The sequence below is a fragment of the Triticum dicoccoides genome, chromosome 7B (assembly GCF_002162155.2).
Source record: "Triticum dicoccoides isolate Atlit2015 ecotype Zavitan chromosome 7B, WEW_v2.0, whole genome shotgun sequence".
Lineage (NCBI taxonomy): Eukaryota > Viridiplantae > Streptophyta > Magnoliopsida > Poales > Poaceae > Triticum > Triticum dicoccoides.
Window position 1 is genome coordinate 80,533,232 of NC_041393.1, and position 9,470 is coordinate 80,542,701.

General features: G+C 41.9%; 1 long non-coding RNA gene across 1 annotated transcript; it reads left to right on the top strand.

Annotated features, from left to right (window-relative positions):
- The first annotated feature begins 5,137 nt into the window (after window positions 1-5,137).
- On the top strand, window positions 5,138-7,997 carry LOC119337675. Its single transcript, XR_005163478.1, has 4 exons — window positions 5,138-5,253; window positions 5,354-5,518; window positions 6,273-6,358; window positions 7,607-7,997. It is a non-coding gene; the product is annotated as an uncharacterized LOC119337675 (long non-coding RNA).
- Window positions 7,998-9,470: the final 1,473 nt, after the last annotated feature.

The window sequence follows — 9,470 nt, forward strand, 5'->3', positions numbered from 1 at the left end:
GGACTTTGATTGACTTGCCCGATGATCGGCAAGCCATAGAAAATAAATGGATCTTCAAGAAGAAGACGGACGTTGATAGTAGTGTTACTATCTACAAAGCTAGACTTGTCAAAAAGGTTTTTGACAAAGTTCAAGGTGTTGAATACAATGAGATTTTCTCACTTGTATCGATGCTTAAAAGTCTGTTTGAATCATGTTAGCAATTGCCGCATTTTATGAAATTTGGCAAATGGATGTCAAAACTGCATTCCTTAATGGATTTATTAAAGAAGAGTTGTATATGATGCAACCAGAAGGTTTTGTTAATCCTAAAAGTGCTAACAAAGTGTGCAAGCTCCAGTGATCCATCTATGGACTGGTGCAAGCCTCTCAGAGTTGGAATAAATGTTTTGATAGTGTGATCAAATCATATGGTTTTATACAGACTTTTGGAGAAGCCTGTATTTACAAGAAAGTGAGTGGGAGCTCTGTAGCATTTCTAAAAACTATATGTAGATGACATATTGTTGATTGGAAATGATATAGAATTTCTGGATAGCATAAAAGGATACTTGAATAAGAGTTTTTCAAAGAAAGATCTCAGTGAAGCTGCTTACACATTGAGCATCAAGATCTATAGAGATATCTCAAGACGCTTGATAAGACTTTTTTTTAATGAGTACATACCTTGATAAGATTTTGAAGTGGTTCAAAACGGAACAGTCAAAGAAGTAGTTCTTGCCTGTATTGCAAGGTGTGAAGTTGAGTAAGACTAAAAAACCCGACCATGGCAGAAAATAGAAAGAGAATGAAAAGTCATTCCCTATGCCTCAGTCATAGGTTCTATAAAGTATGCTATGTTGTGTACCAGACCTATTGTATACCTTGCTCTGAGTTTGGCAAGGGAGTACAATTTTGATCTAAGAGTAGATCACTGGACAGTGGTCAAGAATATTCTTAGTGAGGACTAAGGAAATATTTCTCGATTATGGAGGTGATAGAAGAGCCCGTCATAAAGAGTTACATCGGTGCAAGCTTTTACACCGATCCAGATGACTCTAAGTCTCAATCTAGATACATATTGAAACTGGGAGCAATTAGCTAGAGTAGGTCCGTGCAGAGCATTGTAGACATAGAATATTTGCAAAATACATACGGCTCTGAATGTGACAGACCCGTTGACTAAACTTCTCTCACGAGCAAAACATGAACATACCTTAGTACTCTTTGGGTGTTAGTCACATAGCGATGTGAACTAGATTATTGACTCTAGTAAACCCTTCGGGTGTTGGTCACATGACGATGTGAACTATGGGTATTAATCACATACAGATGTGAATATTGGTGTTAAATCACATGGTGATGTGAACTAGATTATTGACTCTAGTGCAAGTGGGAGACTGAAGGAAATCTGCCCTAGAGGCAATAATAAAGTTATTATTTATTTCCTTATTTCATGATAAATATTTATTATTCATGCTAGAATTGTACGTAAACATAATACATGTGTGGATACATAGACAAACATAGTGTCACTAGTATGCCTCTACTTGACTAGATCGTTAATAAAAGATGGTTAAGTTTCCTAACCATAGACATGAGTGGTCATTTGATTAACGTGATCACATCATTAGGAGAATGAAGTGATTGACTTGACCCATTCTGTTAGCTTAGCACTTGATCGTTTAGTATGTTGCTATTGCTTTCTTCATGACTTATACATGTTGCTATGACTATGAGATTATGCAACTCCCGTTTATCGGAGGAACACTTTGTGTGCTACCAAATGTCACAACGTAACTGGGTGATTATAAAGGTGCTCTACAGGTGTCTCCGAAGGTACTTGTTGAGTTGGCGTATTTCGAGATTAGAATTTGTCACTCCGATTGTCGGAGAGGTATCTTTGGGCCCACTCGGTAATGCACATCACTATAAGCTTGCAAGCATTGTAACTAATGAGTTAGTTGCAGGATGATGTATTACGGAACAAGTAAAGAGACTTGCCGGTAATGAGATTGAACTAGGTATTGAGATATCGACGATCGAATCTCGGGTAAGTAACATACCGATGACAAAGGGAACAAACGTATGTTGTTATGCGATTCGACCGATAAAGATCTTCGTAGAATATGTAGGAGCCAATATGGGCATCCAGGTTCCGCTATTGGTTATTGACCAAAGAAATGTCTCGGTCATGTCTACATAGTTCTCGAACCCGTAGGGTCCGCACGCTTAACGTTCGTTGACGATATAGTATTATATGAGTTATGTATGTTGGTGACCGAATGTTGTTCGGAGTCTCAGATGAGATCTCGGACATGACGAGGAACTCCGGAATGGTCCGAAGATGAAGTTTAATATATGGGATAATGTTGTTTGGTCTTCGGAAGGGTTCCGGAATTCACCGGAAGGGGTTCCGGATGTTTCCCGAAATGTTTGGGTACGAGAACACGTTATTTGGGCCAAAGGGGAAAGCCCACAAGGTTTTTGGAAAGCGCAAAAGGAAGTTTTACGAAGTCCAGGGGCAGACGCCAGGGTCCCTGGCGTCTGGGTCCAGACGTCGGGGACCCTGGCGTCTGGCCCTGGAGTCCGAGTAGGACTCTTGCCTTTCGGGTGAAACTGACTTTGTGGAGGCTTTTAGTCCAAGTTTCGACCCCAAGGCTCAACATATAAATAGAGGGGCAGGGCTAGCACCAAAGACACATCAAGAAACACCAAGCCGTGTGCCGGCAACCCCGTCCCCTCTAGTTTATCCTCCGTCATAGTTTCCGTAGTGCTTAGGCGAAGCCCTGCGGAGATTGTTCTTCACCAACACCGTCACCATGCCATCGTGCTGCCGGAACTCATCTACTACTTCGCCCGTCTTGCTGGATCGAGAAGGCGAGCACGTCATCGAGCTGAACATGTGCTGAACGCGGAGGTGCCGTACGTTCGGTACTTGATCGGGGCGGATCGTGAAGGTGTACGACTACATCAACCGTGTTGATAAACACTTCCGCTTAGCGATCTTCAAGGGTATGAAGATACACTCTCCCCTCTCGTTGCTATGCATCACTATGATCTTGCGTGTGCGTCGGAATTTTTTTGAAATTACTACGTTCCCCAACAGACTCCCACTGGAATAGCATTATTATGAAAGATATGTGCATTCCTCTCTTTCCATAACTCCCAAGAGATTAGCAGCATCAAGGATGCAAGCGGCCTTCGCGATTGGGTCGTCTGGTTAGCATTGTGGCTCTACCACTCTTTAACGGAAGTCGCGTCACTCCAATCGGAAGGATGCACATCATGGAGACCAAGCCAATCTTTGATCATACACCAAAGCTCTGATAGTGTATCGACACTGAAATAGAAGGTGGGCCGCCGACTCCTGAACTTGCTTGCATTTTACCACATTATATTTGTACAATATTGTTAGAAGAGAATACTATGTATAGTTTGAACCACTCACCCATCTTCACACTAGGTAGCCAAGTTAAATAGCCAAAAAAAAACGTTTGAGTACTTTGACCTGCGGCTAGCATGATTAGGTGATTAATTAGCTCCATTGGTTTCTGACATGACAACGACACGTCTTCTCGAAAAATGACACCTACACGTCATGCGTGCATTGTACAATATTTCTCCATGTATCACGAAATGTTAAGCTTTATATCGGAATTCCAAACTGGGAATGCAGCTAGCCCGGAGAAAGCATGAGCGCCCACTAGTTCGCACCTTGAGTTAGGTTCCCACCACATCCCTGTCAGCCGTCAGCACAGCGACGTCGTGAAATTCGATTTAGCGTTTTCTGGGTAAACTAGCTTAAAGCACACCACTTGCATGGTGAGCGAAAGAGCTAGGCAAGGGCGCAGATCCAACGTGCTTGATAACCATAGGCTAATTAGCAGCCTTGACCTGGATCATTACTCGTGCTTCATAACTATAGGTTTGATTTAGCAATTTAGCAGCCTTGAAGTAGCTGTTTAGTAGTATAATCAGGTGGCCAAACTAACGGTTTATCCATCAGATGCCTGAATAAACTAGCGCTTGATAACTATAGGCTTGATTAGCAGCCTTGAAGTAGCTGTTTAGTATAATCAGGTGGCCAACGCTCCATCCATCAGATGCATGAATAGTCACAGCTCTCTTGGTCATCTGCACGAGACTTTTTTTTTCATCTTGAGACCATCATGCATGAGATTTTTTAGAGCATATTTGTCCGCCACATTTTACTTCTAGAATGTCGGCTGCCTGCTCCATATGTATTCAGTCTATTATAGCAACTCTCCGCAAGCATGCCCATGACAATAATTTTGACAAACCATGGATATTCCCGGGTGGGGTGAAGCCTATGTAAAACTTCTACGCCAATGAGTCAATGACGTGTATGGACCTACTAGCCGTTCATGGTTGGCCGAGCAATGGTATGTCTGTTCTTGAATGATTTCGAAAACAATGAGCACGTTGCATTTCTAGAGAGGTGTGGGGTGGGGATTGCTTCAATTTGGCTTGGTCTTCGCACGCACCCTCCATTGGATTTTACTTTCTCAATGGTTGTGGTCAGAGCATCTTCAATAGCATGTGTATATTTAGATGTCTATATATTTATATGCACAATGGTCTAAAAAGATTCCCTTATATACATGTTCAATTTTGTATCAGAATGTCTATATACAGGGATCATGACAGGTGGGCCGTCGCTGGGGAGAGAAAGAAATCATGACTGCAACTGAGTTTAGACAACGCCTTCACAATGTCCAGGCATGGACATTATCGAGGTCGATTTAGAGGATGTGTATATTTGGACGATCATATAGACAAGCTGTTGGACGCCTATTTTAGACTCACGTCGTGGAAAACGAGTATAGACATCCATATAAACAAGCTATTGGAGATGCTCTCAGGTGACAATTTGGGACCGCATAGTAGACGAAGAGATCTTCACAAGGATGCAGTCCTTGGTATGTCTTTCAGGAGCCTAGCCGTACAATCTTCAAAAATGGAATAGGACAAGAACTGGGAGCGACTACAATAGAAAAGTAGGTTGTGGTGCAAAAATAGAAAAAACTGATCTGTTCCATTGGATGGGAGATTGATGGCTCAGATTCGGGTGGGGCGTTCTATGTGTAAAATTTGCAAAAAGGTCCCTCCCTGATAGCTAATTTCACCCCGATGCCCCTCCTCGTTGACCCAAATCTCGTGGAGGCAGCGCTCGAACAAAATCTTTTCCGGGGGCGGCGGCGGCCGCCGCGCAGATCCCTACTCCAAGTTGGGTGAGCACTCCTGGTAGAGGTGATGCTCCTCCCGATGTCCCCTTGCCGTTTTGTGGCTGGCGGCTCAGTTTGAGGCGGACCAGATCGGAGCTCATCACCAACTAACCTCCGCCCTGCAGCTTTCGTCGCAGATTCCCTTCTGAAGCTTCCGACATTGGTGGGTTCGTCGCCTCCTCTCTCCAGTAACAGCTAGCACCCTCCTCCCCCTCGTCGGCGTCAAGCCGGTGGTGGTCTCCTCGGCTCGTTCCCCTCCAGCCTGTGCGACGAGGTGGTTCGTTTTCCTGGTAAATAGATGCTAGCTTTTACTTATTTGCTAGTGAATTTGTGTTACATCCCAATTTTACTATCAAGTAGATTTATGCTGCATCTCTCTAGTTCTATTTTTTGTTCATGTCAAATCTTCTCAGTGAATGATGCACAATAACTTTGATTTAATGGTGTATTGCTACTGTACTAGCGTTTTGGTACTCTAATTTGGAAGTTTTGTTTCACTCATAAGTAATCTGGAGAATCAAGTTGGAAGATTGAATGCAGTCAGCTAATTTCAGCGTCTTGCAGTTTAGCATATAATTCACAAAAAAGATTAATACTCGCAGTTCTGTATACAAAGGAGCTGTTCGGGATCCCTCCACTCTGCAACTCCGCTACGGAGCGGAGCGGGATGCAGCTATATTTCAGCGAGCTGCTAGCAGGGTGCTCCGCGCGCTCTGCTCCGTAGCGAAGGAGCAGAGGGTTGCCGAACACAGCCAAAGTCAATAGCATGAAAAGTTGGAAAGAAAGTAAATTGATTCTGCTAGGCAAAAAGTAAAATGAAATTTGTATAATTATCACCATATCAAAATCCCGATTCACGTATATATGATTCATCCCTGAAATTGCTCTAGTTTAACAGAGAATAAGAAGAAGTGTCCTAGAATATATGAATTATGATTCCCAAAGATGGTGACACTGAGGGTCAACAATTTGTGCATCGAATACTAAGAGTCAACAATTGGAAGTGTCCTAGTATATATTCTGACACACAGACTGTTGCCATAGGTGGTGGGCTCCTCGGCTCCTTCCGAACCGACCTGTGTGACGTGGTGCAAATCTACAAGGCGTCAACACGATGGTTAATTTCTCTGGTAAATAGATGCTAACATGATTTAGCTAGTACATTTGTGCTCGATCTTAATTTTATTAGCTAGTTGATTTTTGCTGCATCTCTACAGTTCTATTTTCTTGTACTTGTTCATGTCAAACCTGCTCATGTGTGAATGATGCATATTTAGTAACTTCATTTCATTATGTATTGCTACTGTTTGTGGTGGTTTGAAAGTCTATTTTCCTTCTTCTGTTTCACTATTAAGTACTCTGGAGAACCAAGTTGGTAGGTTGATGACGGGTACATAATCTTCGATTTGAAGTTTAGGACATTTTATTTCCCATATGCATTCGTTGCATTCATTGTGGTCAAACCGAGTTTTTGTTTGGAGATTTATTTGTATATACCAGTGCACACAATAATCCCAAAAACCCAACTGAGATAGAAATCATCACTTGTACTTGGACCTGCATTTCACATTTTCATGCGGCTTTGAGACAGATTGATCATCATAGATTCTATAACTCCTAACCAATTGTTGACCACAAGTATTCTGATGCACAAGTTGCAAACCGGATAAGTACTATTCCTTTTCTTGGCGAAACTATAGAAGAACTGTTGTTGTAGGTTGTGCCTAGAGTGATGATGTTATGGTAAGTGTAGAAATGACTATGTGAAGCGTACAGATTTGTTCATGCTTCACAATGTCAAGAATAGAGATTTTTATATGTCTATTATTATACTAGGTACATGGTTCGCTGGTTATATTAGGGAGTCGCTCTGCTAAAATTGTCCTTGTCAAACTAATGACCAGTTTTGAGTGATTAAAATGTCCAATGGCTTCGAGGGTTTGACGCATCATTTTATCATACGATATGTTTTTTATTTGTACATACGATAGGCTATTTGAAAATGCCAAGTTTTATAAAGGATGGATTTCTAATAGGATAATTATGTAAATAACCGTATTCCCTAATTCACCCAGTTGTTGCGAATCTCTAGAATGCATTAGAGTGGTTTTTCCTGTACAAGTATTATTTATATAAATTTTTCATTATTAGTAAGTTAGGATTATCCACAAAACATTTGGCTTGTCTGCCAATTGCAGTATACAAACATTCTTCTCTATTTTTCGTTCCTTCTGGTATGTGCAACACACCGTCAGGTGGTCTTGTTCATGCATATTTATTTGCTCAGCTCATGATTACAAAGTTTTAAGTATGAATGTATGACACATACATGGACTTGCACTAACTGAATCATACTTGTTACGTATGATCTCTCTCAGGACAAGAAGCTCGATGAAGAAGAAGCACTTCATCTAGAGGCAACTATTGCGTGCCATCAAGATATCAACGTCGATCTAGTTCTTAATGGCAATGCTTGCTCTGCGATGATTATCATAGTCCTGCAGACTTTGCATAGCCCGTCGTGTACGAAAGTTGAAGCAATTTTCGCTAGCAATTCTTGTTGATCTTGTCAGGTTATTGATAGCTCGATATGAATGTCTTCTTGTGTTATGCCCGGTATGTTCCAGTTTGACATGTACTAAAAGAAGTGCCGTGGATAGACCAGTTTGACATGCAGTCAAGCATTATGTGCCTAGAATGGTCCATTTTAACATGTATACCCAATTTTCTGTTCCTGAGATGCTTCAGCTTAAACGTACTCACATATTAGTGCCTGTGAGCTGTGATAGTCCAGTTTGCCCGGCTGGTTTAATTTTGTCATTTACTCAAATATCTTTGACATCCAATATGTATGCGCAAAGGGAGAGAGCAGGAATGAACACCGGAGATATGACAATACTAGTATTTACTAAGAACCAAACGTTTGCACACGAAAAATGGAGGTGGTTAGTGCAAAAGTCTATTTGACATCTAACTACTAGCAGGGGGGTTTTCATAAAATACACATTAAGTGGCATGGAAGCCCTCCACTTGAATCTGTACCATCTGCAATGGATCCGGTGGCCCAGATTCGTTTTTCTATTTTTGCACCAGAACCTGCTTTTCTATTGTAGTCGCTCCACAAGAACTCTCCATCGTCCACCCTGGCTTTAGGGACTATCACCTGAGGAGCATCTTTTGCCTCAAAAAACCTTTTGCATTTAACCACATTATCTTCTGGTGATAACTTTTGCTCCGTTTTTTACCAACATTGTGAGCTGTGGGAGGAGGAGGGACTGGAGCTCGTGCTGCACCGCACTATGCTACCCATTGTGGTTGAGATGGATAACATCGAAGCCGGTGGACAAGTCGAGATTTCATGTGCTTGTCGAGGAGATCAAGAAGATGGTCGCTGACGACCCTAGGGAGATTTCTATTACTGCTATTAGTTGCTCGCAAAATAAGTTAGTCATGAGCTCGCTGCATATGGTAAAAGTACTCCTCGTATTGCTGTTTGGTTGGGCTCAGGCTTCAGCAACATTGTTGTAATGGTACTGGCTGATTTGCCTCTTTGAATTGATATAATCTCCCTTTCCCCCGCCAAAAAAAAAAAAGAATAGTTGTATCATCTGAGTATAGTTTGAACCACTCACCCAAACTTTGCACGAGGTAGCAACAAGAGTGTCAAATTCCTTCCCATGTTCATCTATCATGGCAAAAATTGGAGTAAATAGCAAAAAAGTTTGCAGAAAACATTGATTTACAATTTTTCAAAGAACCACCACTATTCGGTAATAATTTTGTAGATACCACTGATCACCATGTAATCCCTCATTGACACTCATTATGACACACGGGACCCGTCTATAAGCGCTCACAAGGCACCAGATGTCATTGTCGGTTACCTGAACAGTTAAGCCTAGCTAGATGTTAAGTTCACATGTCAGTGTGCAGTCGTATCGAGTCCATCCATACTTATACCAGTAGTAGCAACATGAATCCTTGGAACATAACCTCGAAAAATAATAAAGACGGCACCATGATACACGTTGGGACGAACTGCCCACGCTAACGCAATTCGACCACCAACAACAAACCCGACCGAAATCGGGACATCCAGCATAGAACAAGTAGAACACACCACAATCGAACCAAACTACCGTCCCCAAACTCCCAAAAATCCAGGCCCAAATTGGACAACCACACCCCCAAGCGAACACACACTATCCACAAACCCCAACAATGTGTAACCAAAAAACTAGG